At 38.9% G+C, this 22,014-nt stretch overlaps 2 long non-coding RNA genes across 2 annotated transcripts; both read right to left on the bottom strand.

Annotated features, from left to right (window-relative positions):
- Nucleotides 1-429: 429 nt before the first annotated feature.
- LOC138877129 (uncharacterized) lies at nt 430-1,764 on the bottom strand. Its single transcript, XR_011402453.1, has 2 exons — nt 1,395-1,764; nt 430-593 (listed from the first exon to the last, which is right to left on the bottom strand). It is a non-coding gene; the product is annotated as an uncharacterized lncRNA (long non-coding RNA).
- A 10,784-nt stretch (nt 1,765-12,548) lies between these two features.
- LOC138877054 (uncharacterized) lies at nt 12,549-14,046 on the bottom strand. The gene is made up of 2 exons (XR_011402367.1): nt 13,616-14,046; nt 12,549-12,816 (listed from the first exon to the last, which is right to left on the bottom strand). It is a non-coding gene; the product is annotated as an uncharacterized lncRNA (long non-coding RNA).
- Nucleotides 14,047-22,014: the final 7,968 nt, after the last annotated feature.

Raw genomic sequence — 22,014 nt, 5'->3', positions numbered from 1 at the left:
GAAACTTACATTAGTGGTTAATGGAGTCAAATGGGCTCATGTCCAAGACAAAATCCAAAATGCCCATATGCTTTTGGACTTTAAATCTGCAGATATGGCCTTTTAAAGCTATGTTACAGATTTGACCCTATCTTGCTATTTGCAATTCGCAACCAACTGTTTACAAAAATAAGTTTACAGATTGTCTTTCTAATCTACAGCTTAACTACCTTACTAAATAAGTATTGTTTAAGAGATAAAAAAAAGATTATTGGAACTCTAAAAGATAATAATAATAATAATAATAATAATAAAAACTTAGCTTGGTGACAACAATGAGACAAACATGGCTACAAGGGTTCAAATTTTAATATATATATGCTCCTTTCAGACAACCAAATGCCAGTGGAATTATATCTAATGCTTTGCAAAAATAAAAATAATTAAAGATGCTTAACACAATTTAATTAACTAACATATCGTTATAACATTATCAAACATTCAAGAGCACATAAAAATGAATTACAATAGAAGGATGAAGCTACTAATATTTACCAGCGTCATTATCTTTCATTCCAACTCGATTTTATGAGTTTACATGGTCCGAAAATTACCTGGACAGCAGAAAGAAGAACAAATACAACAGAGTCAGCTCTTTCCAAAATCAACAGCAAAACAATTAAATGGGCAGCAACAATAGCAAAAGACAGCGACAACCGACAGATTCACACCCAAGGTAATAAACTAGAAATTCCCCAGCAAAACAGTAGAATTATGTAACTCCAGGAAAATCTTTCAAGACTACTCTATTTTTCTTAAACAAGTTTTTCACTTAAGAATCAACTCACAAAAGCTGCTAAGGGATATTATAGCTACTGATTTTTTCTCTTTTTTGTGTGTCCAAAGCAATTATCAAAAGCTCCTCTCAAATGTGATGGAGTCCCCCCTATATATCAAAACAACCAGCTATTTCAAAAAAATAAAAATCAATCTTTTTGACAGATTTTTCTACAAAATCTGCTCTTAAATTCAAAAGGCCAGACTTTCTGGTTCAAATCTTGTCAAGTATTTCAAACAAATCTGCTATCTACTATTCAAAGATAGACTTTTATTCAAACACTGTCCAAAGATCTACATTTTCTTACCAAACAATTTGACTTTTGAGTGTTGTACTCAAAGAGTCTTCAGCAGCAAATAAACAACCCAACAAGTACCATATACTCTTAAGTATTTTTCACTACCTCACTTTTATCAATACAAAACTATTTTACTACTTCAACAAGTGCAAAAACAGAAAATTTAACATTTCAAACTTCAAAAACTAATGCTAAAATAATTAATAATAGACAAAATAAAATCTGAAAAATAAAAATAAAATAAAAAAAATCAGCCACGAAAAATAATAGGATTTTTACCATTTTATAATTCAAGTGGCCGGAAAATGGTGATATGCCAAAAGAGGGTGTTCGGGGAGGTCGCCGGAATTTGGCCGGATTTTCAGGGTGAAATTGGAATCAATAGCTAGGTCTTGAGGAGCTCTATCCATTGATGTAAGTATTGTGGGGTGGTAGTGGTTTGAGCTTCAAGAATTTGGGCAAAAAAGTGACGGGAAAGTTTCCTAGATCTAAGATTCAAGGAGTTTGAGGGATTTTTGAAGGATTTGGTTTGGAGATATGGAAGGAGGAAGTTGTGGAGATTACATGGTGTGAATTTAGAGGTGTTTGGAGGTGGTCCGCCAGCAGCGGCGATTTCCGGCTGGCGACGGGGGGGCGGAGCTGCGGCGGCGTAGAGAGAGTGAAGAGAGAGAGAGAAAAGAATTATAGGTGAAAATGAGGACAATTTTCAGATTTTTGAGGCTTTAAATACCTAAGTCAAGAGTGAATGAGATCCATTGGATCAAGATGGAATGGATGGGTATGATTTGATCTTGTTTCATTTAGTGAAACGACGTAGTTTTGAGGAAAAACTACGTAGTTTCAGACCCTTTCAATGACAGCCCTTTATCTTGCACTCTTGGACACTTTTTCTTTCAAATTTGACCAAATTTCTTCCTTAATCCTACTTATTAAACTAATTTTACACAAATAAATTAATTAAATAACTTATTCTAATGATCAATTAACTAGATTAATTCACCAACTGAACAGATAGTTAATTCTTAAAATGCACAAATGAAGAAAGAACTATTTTTTTTTAGTATTTTATGATAGGAAATATGCAATTAAAGTCACAAAAATTGAGAAAAATAATTAAAATAACAAAACACTAATAACATTAGGATAGTGCAAAAATTAGGTGTTCACAGCTGCCCTTCTTTGCTTGAGAACATGAAGAATTTTCGTGCAAAGAAAAGTGAATGCCATAGCTAATTTTTGCTCACATGTCACTCCAATGGAAGCAATTTTTTTATGAAAAAAAAGGTGATCAAACCTTGCTTCTGAGGCTGCCTACATATCCTTGGCTATAAACGAATCAGGTTAGTGTAATTCTGGAAATATTTGGTAGATGGGACTACCAGACACTAGAGTTAAGACTGTTGCTGCTATTGCTGTCGCTGTTGCTATTGCTGTTACAAATTTCTTACATCAAAAAAGAAAAAGAGAAGAGTACTATATATGTTTGCAAACTAAGAGTACAAAATTCCTATCTATACGTCTTCTGGAGTCAAATCTCGATTCTTGACCTGCTCGCTTGCGTTGACCTTAGATTGGATTTTGATACTCTTTGAAGAAACGATTATGACTCAATTTCAGTTGCTTGCTTTCCTGATCTGAAATTGGAGAAATGAATCTTGAGAAGCTGGGTTACTGACACATTGTCAAAGTTAACTCCAACTATCCTGTGATCGAAAGACTTCTTCCTTCTGATGAGAAACTGAAACTGTAAGCTTTAATCTTCACTTGTGTTATACGACCGAGCCTGCAAAACCATCAAAGACAAACAAAAACGAACAAAAATTTTTTTTGCCCCAGTCTGGCACTAGAAAAATTTTGTGAGTTATTAGAGAAATCTGTAAATTCTCTAATTTATTGAAATGTCAAACAGAAATAGTAGTATAAACTAGCTAAAAGAGATAAAAATTGGTAACGAATGATTGTGTAACCAGGGATCGGTATCCCGTACTACTGAAAGGAAATGTAATTAGGGGCTGGTACCTTCTCTTACTAGAAGGAAATAGAATCGGGTGTTAGCACCATGTATTATTGATAAACTGTTGAATCCTTTTAGGTGAAAAAAGGTTCGATCTGAGTTAAATTGTATTAAACAACCTGAGCGAAGATTACTTCTACCCGGAACTACGAATTGGATCCCCCTAGGCGAAACGGTTCTACCTGGGTTAAGCTACGTAAAACACCCTGAGCGAAGATTACTTCTACCCGAACTACGAACTAGATCCCCCTAGGCGAAACGGTTCTACCTGGGTTAAGCTACGTAAAACACCCTGAGCGAAGAGTACTTCTACTCGAAAACTAGGAGCTGGATCCCCCTAGGCGAAATAGTTCTACCTGAGTTAAGCTACGTAAAACAACCTGAGTGAAAAATACTTCTACCCGAAAACTATGAGCTGGATCCCCCTAGGCGAAATGGTTCTACATGGGTTAAGCTACGTAAAACACCCTGAACAAAGAGTACTTCTACCCGAAAACTATGAGCTGGATCCCCCTAGGAGAAATGGCTCTACCTGGGTTAAGCTACGTAAAACACCCTGAGCGAAGAGTACTTCAACCCGAAAACTATGAGCTGGATCCCCCTAGGCGAAACGGTTCTACCTGGGTTAAGCTACGTAAAACACCCTGAGCGAAGAGTACTTCTACCCGGAAACTATGAGCTGGATCCCCCTAGGCAAAACAGTTCTACCTGGGTTAAGCTACGTAAAATACCCTGAGCGAAGAGTACTTCTACCTAGAAACTATGAGCTGGATCCCCCTAGGCGAAACGGTTCTACCTGGGTTAAGCTACGTAAAACACCCTGAGCGAAGAGTACTTCTACCCGAAAAATATGAGCTGGATCCCCCTAGGCGAAACGGTTCTACCTGGGTTAAGCTACGTAAAACACCTTGAGCGAAAAGTACTTCTATCCAGAAACTATGAGCTGGATTCCCCTAGGCGAAACGGTTCTACCTGGGTTAAGCTACGTAAAACACCCTGAGCGAAGAGTACTTCTACTTGGAAACTATGAGCTGGACCCCCCTAGGCGAAACGGTTCAACCTGGGTTAAGCTACGTAAAACACCCTGAGCAAAGAGTACTTCTACCCGGAAACTATGAGTTGGATCCCCCTAGGCAAAACGGTTCTACCTAGGTTAAGCTACGTAAAACACCCTGAGCGAAGAGTACTTCTACCCGAAAACTATGAGCTGGATCCCCTAGGCAAAAAGGTTCTACTTAGGTTAAGCTACAAAAATGGGAGGTGTGAATAATATTGATGCACGCTGAAAACAGAAAAATGGAGATTTTAAGGATCTTACGTTTGGTGACGTTCATTTTTTTTGGTTCTTTATTTCATGGAATACGGGAAAGAATTTGGAGGGGACTTCCCTTTTGGATTTATTATTGCTGCAAAGCTCTTTCTAGCCCTTGCGTAGTTTCTCTTTGGTTGCACCTGCTTCTCACAAGGTTACTTTGAATCGCACCTGTTTCATGTTTTTAAACAAAGAACAATTGTTAATTGGAAACGGTGGTTGGTTTTGTGGCCTTGATTATTTTTATCACTTGATCTCGGCCCTTTTAACTGAAACTAGTTGCTTCCTGAATACTGATTGCCTTTCTTACTCTGGAGAAACTCTAGCTTATCTAGACTTTATCATGATGATTGGTTGGTGGAACTCAACCTTTTCGACTTTATCTTGCCTTCGTAGGCTTTTCCTTCTGATTTCTCTTTTTATATATATATATATATATTCATCATTTTTTTTCTTTTCTTTTCTCCGGAGCATTGGGGAACTTTCGGCTCCTCAAACTTTGCTGCAACGGCTAGTCGCGTGGGACTTAACCTTTTCCAATTTTATTTCACCTTCGTTGGCTTTTCTTTTCTGGCTTCTTTCTCCCAACTTCAAATTTGGGATGCCTTGGCTTTTTTCAACTCTTTGCCGAGACAGTTAGCCACGTAGGACTCAACCTTTTCAACTTCATTTGCCTTTATAGGCGCTCCATTTAATTTTCTCTTTCCAAGAGTTTTGATTTCGAAGCATCGGCCGCCATGGCTAGTCAGGGTTGACTTGATGCCCATACGAGGCTGGGTGCCTTTCTGCACATTAGCTCGCACCAAATGAGAACCTTATAAATCAGTCTTTCTATCCTTTCTTTGTCTTAGTTTCGGAACAGTGTTAGAGCAAAAGGGATTCAAAGAAAACAAACAATGGAATGGAGAATGAGTTTAAAACAACAAGTGTCCCTTTCGGGGAAAGGAAAGAAGGACTTATCTGGAGTACATGAGGACTTCAATGAACATGACATGCCTTTTGGACTGGATGCCTGATTTGTGTAAACCATCCGACTCTCAGAAATTCATCACAATTTTTTCCTCAAAATTGAGAAACCTTGCCAGGACTCTGTCGGTGCCGATGGCTGTGAGGATCCTCTTTTCGATCAGGGGCGCCCTTTGCGGGTTTTCACGAGATGACCTCTCTCATTTTTTTTCTCGCCTTATAGTGCTCTTTACGAGTTTTTACTAACAAGACTCTCTTATTTTTCATTTCTCTTCTTACCATCACCTTATGGTGCCCGTGTGGGTTTTCACCAATAAAACTCTCTCATTTTATTTCTCTCATTTTTATTGCATCGGATCCAAGTAGTCGTATTCTCTGATCCTTGAACATTCTCACCGATTGATCGGAAGGACTTGAAAGGATTTGGGTAAAAATTATTTGGATCGAATTATAACTTTGGAACCATTCAGGCGGGATCATCGCCGGACCATTACAACATCTGCCCTAGTTTCACTTTTGAGGGAATTTGGATTTTTATTCTGGTGTGACTGAACCCCAGAGAGAGGTTGCCTACGTATCCTTTCGGAATCAAGTCGAACGTAGTTCAGGGTGACTTGAACTTGTTTTGATTGATATTTTTTTGTTTCATTTTTCATTTCATTTTTTTGCTTTTTTTTTTCAATAACACCATTAGGTTCCAAAGAGGGTGATCAAAGAATGGGAGCCGGCTCAAAGGGTTTGCAAAGGGTTGATAGTGTTTGGTTAGCGAGAATGAAAGCCTTCGTCATCCCAATTAGAGAATATTAGTACTATATGAAGGATCCAACATAATACCTTTTGACTGCATTTGCATTGATAGTTATTTCAGGGACATTTCTTTCGATGTGTCCCAAGTGCAACGCACTCTTTTGGCAGTACTCTTGTTGCAATGTACGAACCTTTCCAATCCGGGAACCAATTTTCCTTTAGTTGTTCCAACTCTTTGTTTTATTTCCTTAAACTTTATCTTTATTGGGATCTAATCCTTGTTTCATTATTTCGAGGCCTAACAACTTTCAGGATCTGGGCATGAAGTCCACAAGCATGTCATGTTATTAAAATCTGCATTTAACAGAACTAAAAAGAGAATAAGAAAGAAAAATGACAAGATTAAGAAAAGAAACATTCCTGGAGAATGAAATATTAATTTCATTTGATTTTTGATTTTTGATTTTGTTTTTTGATTTTTTGAAGATAGAAGGGTTTGCACCAGAAAGTAAGACAATAAGGTAAAACATCCTGATCACACCTTGAGATAATCCGGATGCAGAAAGGATAGCAAGACTGGCCACTAAGACTCCCGTCTGATGGGGAACTTTCATGCTTGGCGACCATTTTTTGGCTTTTCTTCTGTCTCGGCAATGGCTGCAATGGACTTCAGTGCCGGATTAAATTCCTCAGCTTCACAAATATTTCCGACCATTGGCCTGATGTTGTGGGCAAGCAACAGATTGTTCATCACATCAGGAGCTTCTTCATCCCGAAAAACAATTCTTTCAGCTTCAATAAAATATTTAACTTCCCTTTTGAGGGTCCAACAGTCCTCCGTACTGTGTCCCACTGCTCCAGAGTGGAATTCACATCTAGCGTCAGCTCGGTGCGAGGGGGACTTGGGGTTTGGCTGGTTCGGGGCCACTGGCTGCAATAGATCTAGCCTGATTAGCTTTTGGAACAAGCTTGAATACGATTCACCAATAGGGGTGAACTGATTCTTTCTAAAAGGTTCTCTTTGGGCGAGGATTGTATTGGGGATCATTTGGTTGAGGATTATATGGAGCTTGGAAAGGATGGGCATATCTAGGAGGTGGAACTCGATTTTGTGTATGATGTTGTGGCTGTGTGTAAGATTGCACACTCATCACCGCATAGATAGGCGGTGCCACAACATAAGCATCATCTTGAAGGGGATAATAGTGTGGTGCGACCATTAGAGGCACACATAACTGGCTAAATGACTTGCGGGCCCCTCTCAAGCTTGAAACCATCATGGCTCCCTCCTCACTCACATTTCTTTTCATCAAACCCTCCGAACCATTTTGGACATCTGGTGATGTGACTCTAAAAGCAGCATAACTCAAGATTCAACTCGTTGTTAATATTCAGTTCTTCTCACATCTGGTAACATTAAATTCTTTTTAATTATTTTAATTTTGTTATTTTTCCTTTACTTTTTGTTTTTCTTGTCTATTATTCTGTTCTTCCCGTATTTCTTTAAATTTGTTAGGTTAGGGTAGTTAATTTATTGTTTAAGATAGGATTAGGTAGTTAAAAATCCTGGGCAACCACTTAGGGATCCTTATTATGTATAAAATTTGATTTAAATTAAAATTCCTTCGAACCCTAGATTATTTCTGCTTCTGGGAATTCAGTGCGGACCGTAGTGGATTTTGTGCGGTCCACAATGACATTTTGTGCGGACCGCATTGCTGAAAGTCCTGAAACTTGATCTTCGAGGACCGCGGCCGCATTGCATTTTGTGCGGTCCGCGGTGCCTCAATGCGGACCACATTACCATTTTGTGCGGTCCGCGGAACATTTGTTCAGAGAGTGGGTAGTCTGAACCCCACCTTTGTGCGGACCACATTGGCATTTTGTGCGGTCCACATTGGCCTCTGTGTTGCCGCACTACATTTTGTGCGGTACGCACTATGTAATATCTGCAACTTTCTGCAACCTTTTCTTTTCTGCAACTTCGATCTTAATTACTTTTACTGATACTAACAAACCTAATGGATGTTGTTTGCAGACAATGGTGAAACAAAGAGGCAAGGGTTCTAAACAAGCTGGTCGAGGTGAATCCTCCCAGGGAGGGAAACAGAAAATGATAAGACTGACTCCTCAAGCACGACAAAATATTAAAAATATGAGGAAGATCATTAAAGCTGCTGATAGGGCCATTGACCAATCTGGAGTGAATACGAGCCCTCCCGGGATATATCTTCAAACTCAATCCTAGAGTACATCTTTGACTAGCCAGAGAGAAACAAACTAAGAGACACTCTTCCACCTTCCCCCGGTGCCCAAGCGTTTGTAAATGTATCTTCTGGGTCGTCTGAGGGCTCAGCTAAAGGCAGTGGGGATGAATACTCCACCTCTCCCACAACTTCATTATCTGGAGAGGGTGCAGTAGGAGAAGAAGAGGTAGTATGAGAAGGGTGTGAGCCCCAGGTTGGCGGGGTAGAATGAACTAGAAACCCAGAGGTATGGCAAGACCGCTTTGTGAGCGAGGTGGCCTACCATAAATTCAGAGAATGGTGGCCTGTGAGGAAATTAATTCCGGAAGTTTTGTAGATAGAGACCTTTTTCCTCACAACCCCAATATGATAAGGTAGTTTAGAGAGAGAGTGGGCTGGGAGTATTTCTTAAACAATTATGAAGACGCAAACTAGCACCTAGTTAAGGAATTCTACCCCAATGTTGCTCACATCAAGAAGGGCACCAAAGTGACCAAGGTGCGCAACTTGAAAGTGCTATTCGATGGGAAAACCATAAATGACCACTTGGGCTTTGATGAGGAGGATGAGTCGCTGTATTTGGTGAAGATGGAATTAGGTGAGGAGTCCATCCCTGGTTGGCGCAGTGTCTGGAAATCCCAGGTACCACCCTTGATTGGTTGAATGGGGGCGTAAAGATTTTGAGAAGAAGTTTGAACTTCGAGGCCAAGGAGTGGGAAACATTTGTAGGCAGAAGATTGGACCCCACTACTCATGACAACTCCCTCCCTCTTCACCGGGCAGTTTTGGTGGCATCGATCATGGCTGGGTACCTGATCAATGTCGGGAAGGTAATGTCTCAGGTAATTACGCAGGTAATCAGTGATGGTGACAGAAACTACCCCTTCCTTAGCTTCTTGACTATGTACTTCAAGGACCTAAAAGTTGAAAAGAGGCCATTTGATATCAAGGTAAAAGTGAAGGTCCCGTTCTCATGGTACAATATGCAGCATGATGACAACCCAAAAGGCAAGAACTTCAAGGGAACAATCACTTCTCCAACTGTCCAGTCTGAAGAGCTAGTTATGGTAGTGGCTCCTACTCAGCTTGCCTCCACCTCAGCGGACATTCTCCCCGGTCCATCCACTTCGACAGATCCAGATATACCCTATTCCCGAGCTTACCCAATGACTGCACACCGACTGAGCCAGGCTCTTCTCACCATCAACAACTGGATGCAGACAGCTTCATCCAAGTTTTCTGTCCTCATATCTACCGTAGCAGCTCAGTCGACACCTCTACCTCCACAGGTCCCACAGTTTATTGAGGACGCCCTCAAGGATATTCTGGACAACCAGAAGAAAATCCTTGACACACATAAGGTTCTTATGGATGTTGTGGAGTCTCATGGGAAATCTCTTAAGGAGCTTGCTAGGGAGGCTATGAAGATGAGAAAGATGCGGGCTTCCAATGAGTCCGTAAAGGAGATGAGGGTTGAGGTTGACAAGATGAAGGCAGATCATCTGCCTTTGGACTTATTGCTACAGGACCTGGTGCCATCAGCTCATTCCCAGCCAGAGCAGTCCTAGAGGCCGCCCAAGAGGAAAAGGATGATTCCCCGAGCAGATGATGCAGTCATCCAGTTGGCAGACCTACTGGAGACCTCCTCTAGTTAGCCACAAGATTCAGCCCAGGAGCCCGTCCAGGTCCAGGTCCCAGCAGCAGAGCAGCAGGCCATAGGGAACCAGTCTGAGGTTCCTGAGCATATTGAGGACCCAGGGACCACTTAGGATCCCATGCAAACAGATGGGCCATATGGAGTCTCTATATCCTTTTCCCTTTTATTTTGGTACTTATTTGGTTTAGTTGTCATTGAGGACAATGCCATCTTTCATTTGAGGGGGTAAGCCCTATATTGATTTGTTGTATGATTGTATATATTTGATAATTTTTATGCTTTCTTTGTTTTTCATCTTTGGTATGTATATAATTTTAGCACTTCTTTACATTTTTCGTACTTTTTTACTTTGGGCCTATATATAAAGTTTATGTTATATTTTATATATGCATCCCCTCTATTGTATATTCGATTAAATCCCCTCTTGTAAATATTCATCTTACTTTCCGCATTTTTCTTTTCTGTAGCTTCTTATTTATGTTCGTAGCTTCTTGTTTTGAACGTTCTCAATAAGCCTTTAGTTTTCTTAATGCCACGGTTCTTTCCAAAGGTGTAGTTTGTGTGAACCGGGTGTCTCTTCCCAATGATGGATGGCGTGAGAACTTTCTTAAGGGTTTGAGTCCATTTTTTTTGCTTGTTAGTAGTTAGGTTAAGGGTTCCTCAAGCAAAGCTTCACTTGGGCCTAGCACATTTGCCTTTGATCTCATGGTCAAAAATAAATTGTTGTGTTTAGGATGGTGAAATTCGTGACCTTGAGACTCTTGTGTTGACCGATAATCATCAAGTGATTTTTCGGGACCATTGTGTGCTCAAATCTTATCTAAGGTCGTTGTGGGCCCCCGACTTTGTGTCTTTAGCGATCCCATAGCTTGTGTGGTGAGAAATTACATTGCAAGTCCAAGTCCCGAGCCATTGGTCTAGAACTTGTCCTAAATGTTTGTTGAGGCGAAATCCTGAGTGAATTTTGGCTTGAGACATGATTATAGGCTCTCCTTTATCCAAATGATAGCTTGAACACTTCCATAGCCTACCAATGATAAAATCCCTAGTCAACCCTTTTGAGCCTTAGACCTTTTTCCTTCAAGAACCATGATACGAGCCTTTACCCGTTCTAAAAGATACCCTCTCTTGGCACCCGACCTTTCCTTAGCACATGGCAAAAGTATAAGTTTGGAGGGAAAGACGAGGATGGCAACAAAGTGGTAAAAAGATATTAAATGAAGAAAAGGAAAGGCAATGAAAAAGAAAGAAAAGCAAAAAAACAAAAAGAATGCTCAATGTAGAATTGAATAAAAAGAGATTCAAGAAAAGCAAAGAATGAAAGGTGTAGAAAGTTGAGAAAGGAGAAAAGATTTGAAATGTATAAGAAAGAGTGACAGTGTGTCTCTCTAACTCCTTAGAAAGAAGTGAAAAGACTCAAAAAGTCAAGTGAATGTGTGCCAAAATAAAACAAAAGAAGTGCTTAAGGGAAGATGGAACCTACTTAGACCAAACATTGCCTACCTGGAACCAAAAACCTTCACTATGTATCCATAAAAGCCCTATATGATCTCTAGTTGAATGAAACTTACATTAGTGGTTGTCACACCCCTTTTTACCCCTCCAAAAGATAAGTGTAAAATGTTATGGATTGTGGGTTAAAGAGCTTTTCCAATTAAAGTGACAAATTTGAAATAGGGATTATTTTATTTACAGAGTCGCCACTTGGAATTGATTTTTGCCGGTGTTCCAAGTCACCTTTTATTTGAATCCCTATTCAAAGGAAGGTTTGACTCTATTATTATTGGTCTGTGAAAACAAAGTCCGGGTAAGGAATTGTGTTGACCGGAGAGAAGGTGTAAGGCATTCCCTGAGTCCCGTGGTTCTAGTACGGTCGCTTTATTGACTACATTTGGCTTGAATTAGACTTGGATAAACTGTGATTTATTTGATTTTTATGCTTTTCTTATGTCCATTTTTATTTATTTTTAAAAAAATTAAAGAAAAGATTTGAATAATAATCTACAACTTAACTAATGAAAGAAAATTATTGTTATGAGTACTAATTTAAAAGATGAGACTAATGAGAGAAAATTATTAATTGACATTGCTTAAAACTAGTAAGATGTGGGCTTGTCTTGACATTGAATAAGGCAGCCCACTGTTGGGTTGATGGAGTCAAATGGGCTCATATCCAAGACAAAATTCAAAAAGCCCATATGCTTTTGGACTTTAAATCTGCAGATATGGCCTTTTAAAGCTATGTTACAGATTTGACCCTATCTTGCTATTTGCAATTCGTAGCCAACTGTTTACAAAAATAAGTTTACAGATTGTCTTTCTAATCTACAGCTTAACTACCTTACTAAATAAGTATTTTTTAAGAGATAAAAAAAAGATTATTGGGACTCTAAAAAATAATAATAATAATAATAATAATAATAATAATAATAATAATAATAATAATAATAATAATAATAAAACTTAGCTTGGTGACAACAATGGGACAAACATGGCTACAAGGGTTCAAATTTTAATATATATATGCTCCTTTCAGACAACCAAATGCCAGTGGAATTATATCTAATGCTTTGCAAAAATAAAAATAATTAAAGATGCTTAACACAATTTAATTAACTAACATATCGTTAAAACATTATCAAACATTCAAGAGCATATAAAAATGAATTACAATAGAAGGATGAAGCTACTAATATTTCCCAGCGTCATTATCTTTCATTCCAACTCGATTTTATGAGTTTACATGGTCCGAAAATTACCTGGACAGCAGAAAGAAGAACAAATACAACAGAGTCAGCTCTTTCCAAAATCAACAGCAAAACAATTAAACGGGCAGCAACAATAGCAAAAGACAACGACAACCGGCAGATTCAAACCCAAGAAAATAAACTAGAAACCCCAGCAAAACAGTAGAATTATGTAACTCCAGAAAATCTTTCCAGACTACTCTATTTTCCTTAAACAAGTTTTTCACCTAAGAATCAACTCACAAAAGCTGCTAAGGGATATTATAGCTACTGATTTTTTTCTCTTTTTTGTGTGTCCAAAGCAATTATCAAAAGCTCCTCTCAAATGTGATGGAGTCCCCCCTATATATCAAAACAACCAGCTATTTCAAAAAAATAAAAATCAATCTTTTTGACAGATTTTTCTACAAAATCTGCTCTTAAATTCAAAAGGCCAGACTTTCTGGTTCAAATCTTGTCTAGTATTTCAAACAAATCTGCTCTCTACTATTCAAAGATAGACTTTTATTCAAACACCGTCCAAAGATCTACATTTTCTTACCAAACAATTTGACTTTTGAGTGTTGTACTCAAAGAGTCTTCAGCAGCAAATAAATAACCCAACAAGTACCATATACTCTTAAGTATTTTTCACTACCTCACTTTTGTCAATACAAAACTCTTTTACTACTTCAACAAGTGCAAAAACAGAAAATTTAACATTTCAAACTTTAAAAACTAATGCTAAAATAATTAATAATAGACAAAATAAAATCTGAAAAATAAAAATAAAATAAAAAAAATCAGCCACGAAAAATAATAGGATTTTTACCATTTTATAATTCAAGTGGCCGAAAAATGGTGATATGCCAAAAGAGGGTGTTCGGGGAGGTCGCCGGAATTTGGCCGGATTTTCAGGGTGAAATTGGCATCAATAGCTAGGTCTTGAGGAGCTCTATCCATTGATGTAAGTATTGTGGGGTGGTAGTGGTTTGAGCTTCAAGAATTTGGGAAAAAAAGTGACGGGAAAGTTTCCTAGATCTTAGATTCAAAGAGTTTGAGGGATTTTTGAAGGATTTGGTTGGGAGATATGGAAGGAGGAAGTTGTGGAGATTACATGGTGTGAATTTAGAGGTGTTTGGAGGTGGTCCGCCGGCAGCGGCTATTTCCGGCTGGCGACGGTGGGCGGAGCTGCGGCGGCGTAGAGAGAGTGAAGAGAGAGAGAGAAGAGAGAAGAAGGAGAAAAGAATTATGGGTGAAAATGAGGACAATTTTCAGATTTTTGAGGCTTTAAATACCTAAGTCAAGAGTGAATGAGATCCATTGGATCAAGATGGAATGGATGGGTATGATTTGATCTTGTTTCATTTAGTGAAACGACGTAGTTTTGAGGCAAAACTACGTAGTTTCAGACCCTTTCAATGACAGCCCTTTATCTTGCACTCTTGGACACTTTTTCTTTCAAATTTGGCCAAATTTCTTCCTTAATCCTACTTATTAAACTAATGTTACACAAATAAATAAATTAAATAACTTATTCTAATGATCAATTAACTAGATTAATTCACCAACTGAACAGCTAGTTAATTCTTAAAATGCACAAATGAAGAAAGAACTATTTTTTTTAGTATTTTATGATAGGAAATATGCAATTAAAGTCACAAAAATTGAGAAAAATAATTAAAATAACAAAACACTAATAACATTAGGATAGTGCAAAAATTAGGTGTTCACAGCTGCCCTTCTTTGCTTGAGAACATGAAGAGTTTTCGTGCAAAGAAAAGTGAATGCCATAGCTAATTTTTGCTCACATGTCACTCCAATGGAAGCAATTTTTTTTTGAAAAAAAAGGTGACCAAACCTTGCTTCTGAGGCTGCCTACATATCCTTGGCTATAAACGAATCAAGTTAGTGTAATTCTGGAAATATTTGGTAGCTGGGACTACCAGACACTAGAGTTAAGACTGTTGCTGCTATTGCTGTCGCTGTTGCTATTGCTGTTACAAAATTCTTACATCAAAAAAAGAAAAAGAGAAGAGTACTATATATGTCTGCAAACTAAGAGTACAAAATTCCTATCTATACGTCTTCTGGAGTCAAATCTCGATTCTTGACCTGCTCGCTTGCGTTGACCTTAGATTGGATTTTGATACTCTTTGAAGAAACGATTATGACTCAATTTCAGTTGCTTGCTTTCCTGATCTGAAATTGGAGAAATGAATCTTGAGAAGCTGGGTTACTGACACATTGTCAAAGTTAACTCCAACTATCCTGTGATCGAAAGACTTCTTCCTTCTGATGAGAAACTGAAACTGCAAGCTTTAATCTTGACTTGTATTATACGGCCGAGCCTGCAAAACCATCAAAGACAAACAAAAACGAACAAAAAATTTTTTTGCCCCAGTCTGGCACTAGAAAAATTTTGTGAGTTATTAGAGAAATCTGTAAATTCTCTAATTTATAGAAAAGGCAGACAGAAATAGTAGTATAAACTAGCTAAAAGAGATAAAAATTGGTAACGAATGATTGTGTAACCAGGGATCGGTATCCCGTACTACTGAAAGGAAATGTAATTAGGGGCTGGTACCTTCTCTTACTAGAAGGAAATAGAATCGGGTGTTAGCACCATGTATTATTGATAAACTGTTGAATCCTTTTTGGTGAAAAAAGGTTCGATCTGAGTTAAATTGTATTAAACAACCTGAGCGAAGATTACTTCTACCCGGAACTACGAATTGGATCCCCCTAGGCGAAATGGTTCTACCTGGGTTAAGCTACGTAAAACACCCTGAGCGAAGATTACTTCTACCCGGAACTACGAACTGGATCCCCCTAGGCGAAACGGTTCTACCTGGGTTAAGCTACATAAAACACCCTGAGCGAAGAGTACTTCTACTCGAAAACTAGGAGCTGGATCCCCCTAGGCGAAATGGTTCTACCTGAGTTAAGCTACGTAAAACAACCTGAGTGAAAAGTACTTCTACCCGAAAACTATGAGCTGGATCCCCCTAGGCGAAACGGTTCTACATGGGTTAAGCTACGTAAAACACCCTGAACAAAGAGTACTTCTACCCGAAAACTATGAGCTGGATCCCCCAAGGCGAAACGGTTCTACCTGGGTTAAGCTACGTAAAACACCCTGAGCGAAGAGTACTTCTACCCGAAAAATATGAGCTGGATCCCCCTAGGCGAAATGGTTCTACCTGGGTTAAGCTACGTAAAACACCCTGAGCAAAGAGTACTTCTATCCAGAAACTATGAGCTGGATTCCCCTAGGCGAAACGGTTCTACCTGGGTTAAGCTACGTAAAACACCTTGAGCGAAGAGTACTTCTACCTAGAAACTATAAGCTGGATCCCCCTAGGCAAAATAGTTCTACCTGGGTTAAGCTACGTAAAACACCCTGAGCGAAGAGTACTTCTACCCGAAAAATATGAGCTGGATCCCCCTAGGCGAAATGGTTCTACCTGGGTTAAGCTACGTAAAACACCCTGAGCAAAGAGTACTTCAATCCAGAAACTATGAGCTGGATTCCCCTAGGCGAAACGGTTCTACCTGGGTTAAGCTACGTAAAACACCCTGAGCGAAGAGTACTTCTACCTGGAAACTATGAGCTGGACCCCCCTAGGCGAAACGGTTCAACCTGGGTTAAGCTACGTAAAACACCCTGAGCAAAGAGTACTTCTACCTGGAAACTATGAGCTGGATCCCCCTAGGCAAAACGGTTCTACCTAGGTTAAGCTACGTAAAACACCCTGAGCGAAGAGTACTTCTACCCGAAAAATATGAGCTGGATCCCTCTAGGCAAAAAGGTTCTACTTAGGTTAAGCTACAAAAATGGGAGGTGTGAATAATATTGATGCACGCTGAAAACAGAAAAATGGAGATTTTAAGGATCTTACGTTTGGTGACGTTCATTTTTTTGGTTCTTTATTTCATGGAATACGGGAAAGAATTTGGAGGAGACTTCCCTTTTGGATTTATTATTGCTGCAAAGCTCTTTCTAGCCCTTGCGCAGTTTCTCTTTGGTTGCACCTGCTTCTCACAAGGTTGCTTTGAATCGCACCTGTTTCATGTTTTTAAACAAAGAACAATTGTTAGTTGGAAACGGTGGTTGGTTTTGTGGCCTTGATTATTTTGATCACTTGATCTCGGCCCTTTCAACTGAAACTGGTTGCTTTCTGAATATCGATTGCCTTTCTGACTCTGGAGAAACTCTAGCTTATCTAGACTTTGTCATGGTGATTGGTTGGTGGAACTCAACCTTTTTGACTTTATCTTGCCTTCGTAGGCTTTTCCTTCTGATTTCTCTTCTTTATATATATATATATATATATATATATATATATATATATATATATATATATATATTTTTTTTTTCATCATTTTTTTCTTTTCTTTTCTCCGGAGCATTGGGGAACTTTCGGCTCCTCAAACTTTGCTGCAACGGCTAGTCGCATGGGACTTAACCTTTAATTTTATTTCACCTTCGTTGGCTTTTATTTTCTGGCTTCTTTCTCCCAACTTCAAATTTGGGATGCCTTGGCTTTTTTCAACTCTTTCCCGAGACGGTTAGCCACGTGGGACTCAACCTTTTCAACTTCATTTGCCTTTATAGGCGCTCCATTTAATTTTCTCTTTCCAAGAGTTTTGATTTCGAAGCATCGGTCGCCATGGCTAGTCAGGGTTGACTTGATGCCCGTACGAGGCTGGGTGCCTTTCTGCACATTAGCTCGCGCCAAATGAGAACCTTATAAATCAGTCTTGCTATCCTTTCTTTGTCTTAGTTTCGGAACAGTGTTACACCAAAAGGGATTCAAAGAAAACAAACGATGGAATGGAGAATGAGTTTAAAACAAGAAGTGTCCCTTTCGGGGAAAGGAAAGAAGGACTTATCTGGAGTACATGAGGACTTCAATGAACATGACATGCCTTTTGGACTGGATGCCTGATTTGTGTAAACCATCCGACTCTCAGAAATTCATCACAATATTTTCCTCAAAATTGAGAAACCTTGCCAGGACTCTGTCGGTGCCGATGGCTGTGAGGATCCTCTTTTCGATCAGGGGCGCCCTTTGCGGGTTTTCACGAGCTGACCTCTCTCATTTTTTTTCTCGCCTTATAGTTCTCTTTACGAGTTTTTACTAACAAGACTCTCTTATTTTTCATTTCTCTTCTTACCATCGCCTCATGGTGCCCGTGTGGGTTTTCACCAATAAAACTCTCTCATTTTATTTCTCTTATTTTTATTGCATTGGATCCAAGTAGTCGTATTCTCTGATCCTTGAACATTCTCACCGATTGATCGGAAGGACTTGAAAGGATTTGGGTAAAAATTATTTGGATCGAATTATAACTTTGGAACCATTCAGGCGGGATCATCGCCGGACCATTACAACATCTGCCCTAGTTTCACTTTTGAGGGAATTTGGATTTTTATTCTGGTGTTACTGAACCCCAGAGAGAGGTTGCCTACGTATCCTTTCGGAATCAAGTCGAACGTAGTTCAGGGTGACTTGAACTTATTTTGATTGATATTTTTTTGTTTCATTTTTCATTTCATTTTTTTTGCTTTTTTTTTCAATAACACCATTAGGTTCCAAAGAGGGTGATCAAAGAATGGGAGCCGGCTCAAAGGGTTTGCAAAGGGTTGATAGTGTTTGGTTAGCGAGAATGAAAGCCTTCGTCATCCCAATTAGAGAATATTAGTACTATATGAAGGATCCAACATAATACCTTTTGACTGCATTTGCATTGATAGTTATTTCAGGGACATTTCTTTCGATTTGTCCCAAGTGCAACGCACTCTTTTGGCAGTACTCTTGTTGCAATGTACGAACCTTTCCAATCCGGGAACCAATTTTCCTTTAGTTGTTCCAACTCTTTGTTTTATTTCCTTAAACTTTATCTTTATTGCGATCTAATCCTTGTTTCATTATTTCGAGGCCTAACAACTTTCAGGATCTGGGCATGAAGTCCGCAAGCATGTCATGTTATTAAAATCTACATTTAACAGAACTAAAAAAAGAATAAGAAAGAAAAATGACAAGATTAAGAAAAGAGACATTCCTGGAGAATGAAATATTAATTTCATTTGATTTTTGATTTTTGATTTTGTTTTTCAATTTTTTGAAGATAGAAGGGTTTGCCCCAGAAAGTAAACTATAAGGTAAAACATCCGGATCACACCTTGAGATAATCCGGATGCAGAAAGGATAGCAAGACTGGCCACTAAGACTCCCGTCTGATGGGGAACTTTCATGCTTGGCGACCATTTTTTGGCTTTTCTTCTGTCTCGGTAATGGCTGCAATGGACTTCAGTGCCGGATTAAATTCCTCAGCTCCACAAATCTTTCTGACCATTGGCCTGATGTTGTGGTCAAGCAACAGATTGTTCATCACATCAGGAGCTTCTTCATCCCGAAAAACAATTCTTTCAGCTTCAATAAAATATTTAACTACCCTTTTGAGGGTCCAATAGTCCTTCGTACTGTGTCCCACTGCTCCAGAGTGGTATTCACATCTAGCATCAGCTCGGTGCGAGGGGGACTTGGGGTTCGGCTGGTTCGGGGCCACTGGCTGCAATAGATCTAGCCTGATTAGCTTTTGGAACAAGCTTGAATACGATTCACCAATAGGGGTGAACTGATTCTTTCTGAAAGGTTCTCTTTGGGCGAGGATTGTATTGGGGATCATTTGGTTGAGGATTATATGGAGCTTGGTAAGGATGGGCATATCTAGGAGGTGGAGCTCGATTTTGTGTATGATGTTGTGGCTGTATGTAAGATTGCGCACTAATCACCGCATAGATAGGCGGTGCCACAACATAAGCATCATCTTGAAGGGGATAATAGTGTGGTGCGACCATAAGAGGCACACATAACTGGCTAAATGACCTGCGGGCCCCTCTCGAGCTTGAAACCATCATGGCTCACTCCTCACTCACATTTCTTTTCATCAAACCCTCCGAACCATTTTGGACATCTGGTGATGTGACTCTAAAAGCAGCATAACTCAAGATTCGACCCGTTTTTAGCCCACTTTCTACCATCTTCCAAATTTTGATAGCCTTAGCAAACAACTTTCCCATAACGACCATCATGTTCTGGAAGTAGTCCGCCTCTTTGGCTTGTAGAAAGACTGTGTCCATTTCAATTTCATCCATTGGAGGCTTTACCCTGGCAGCTTGGTCATGCCATTTGACAGCATATTCGTGGAAGCTTTCCGTGATTTTCTTTTTCAAATTGGACAAAGAGTTTCTGTCGGGAGCGATGTCCACATTATACTAGAACTGGCAAACAAAATCTCGGGCCATATCGTCCCACATGTGCCAATGGATAATTTCTTGATCCGTATACCACTTAGAAGCGATTCCGGTGAGACTTTTCCCAAAATAGGCCATTAGCAGCTTCTCTTTTCCACTAGCACCCCTCAATTGGTTACAGTATCATTTCAGATGAGCAACCAGGTCTCCGTGCCCGTTGTACTTTTCAAAATTTGGCATCTTGAAGCCAGGTGGTAAGTGGATATGGGAAAACATACAGAGGTCGGAGTAAGAGACACTCTTTTGACCACTCAGACCTTGCATGTTTTTCAGGCTTTGTTCCAGGCTCTTCATCTTCCGAGCCATTTCCTCTTGCTCGGGATTTTTAACAATCATTTCTTGCTCCCCCGAGAGATCATATTGCGGAGGTTGAATGAAAGAGTACGAGGCCACATATGTTATTTCTTGTTGAAGTTGTGGACCCTGAAAGATGAATATTGGAGGCGGTGCCCTTGAAGCTAGTGCCTGGGGGTGAACCATAGAAGGCATGCTAGGATCATTGGAGGTCATTGGAGGGTGCCCGCATGGGATGAGCGGGTTGGGCACAGGGGAGTTGGTAACCTCACATGACCTGGGGATCAACTCTGGGAACCCATTGCACTTGGCGGTTCCCTACCATTAGACCAGGCGTCCTACATTTCCAATATGCGGAGACACAACATCTTATTCTCTTCAGCAGCTGCTGATTCTAGCTGTAGAATAACCGATGCCGGGCTATCCTCAGGACCGATGATTGGTAAATTGCTTGCGGAGGTCATATTTTCCTTTGGATCTTGTGAAGGAGGGGAGGCTAGACTACCAACAAAACCAACCACCAAAACCTGGCTAATTTGCACATCCAACAACCTTGTTAGTTCTCAAACATTTAACTGTATAGGAAATCGCACATTGGGATGCAATGCACCTAACAGTTAAACGCTTCTACCGCGTGTTTGAACGGTTACATGTTTCATCACGACCTTAGCTAGCCATTTTTACTCTGTACCTCTTTTCTTCATTTCTGCCTCTCTTTCACCACTCTTAATTTTTTTTTCATTTCTACCGCTCTTTTATTTTTTGGCACTCTTTTTTTTCGTCACTCTTTTATTTTTTATCACTCTTTTCTTTCCCTTTTTTTTCACTCAATTTTGCTTTTTCTTTTTTTTTCCAGTTTTTTTACTCAATTATTTTACGGCTATGATCGAATCCGATGGGGATTGCCTACGTATCATAGGGCCGTATAAATCAGATCTTGCGTAGTTCAGTAAGATCGAGAATAAAGTAAATAAGCTAACTCTTTTGTTTTGGTTGGAATTTTTTGAAAGAAATGCTTTAAAAGAAGAAGGAAAATATTTTTTGATTTTTTTTATTTATATTTTTGAAAGAAAGACTTCTAAAAAAAATTCATTTGCTTTTGATTTGAACTTTGAGAATTTTAAAAGTAAAAGGAAAATATTTTTATTTGAATTTTCATTTGTTTTCTCTTTTTCTAAAAAAGAAAGAAAATATTTTTGCACTTTGGATGTTGTTTCTTAATTTTCGAAAGAGGGACCTTTTAAGAAAAATGTTTTTTGAATTTATGAGTTTTTTATTTTTTCACAAAAGCACTTCTAAAGAAAAGCAAAATATTTTTGGACTTCAATTTTAAAATTTTGTTTTTTGAAGGAGAGACTTTTAAATAAGGAAATTTTTTTTTCAATTCATTTTTTTTGAATTTTTTGAGAAAAATACTTCAAAATAAAGGAAACTCATATTTTGGATTTTTATTTTTTATTTTATTTTATTTTCCATATGAAAGATTTCAGAAAGAAGGAAACTTTTTTTTTGAGTTTAAAAACTTCTTCTTTTTTAAATTTTCTAAGGAAAGATTTCTAAAGAAGGAACTAAAGGAAAATATTTTTGAATTTTTTGAAAATTGGGGTCGGAAC

Source organism: Nicotiana sylvestris, chromosome 9 (genome assembly GCF_000393655.2).
Source record: "Nicotiana sylvestris chromosome 9, ASM39365v2, whole genome shotgun sequence".
NCBI classification, from domain to species: Eukaryota; Viridiplantae; Streptophyta; class Magnoliopsida; order Solanales; family Solanaceae; genus Nicotiana; species Nicotiana sylvestris.
This window is presented reverse-complemented; position numbering and strand designations above follow the sequence as displayed.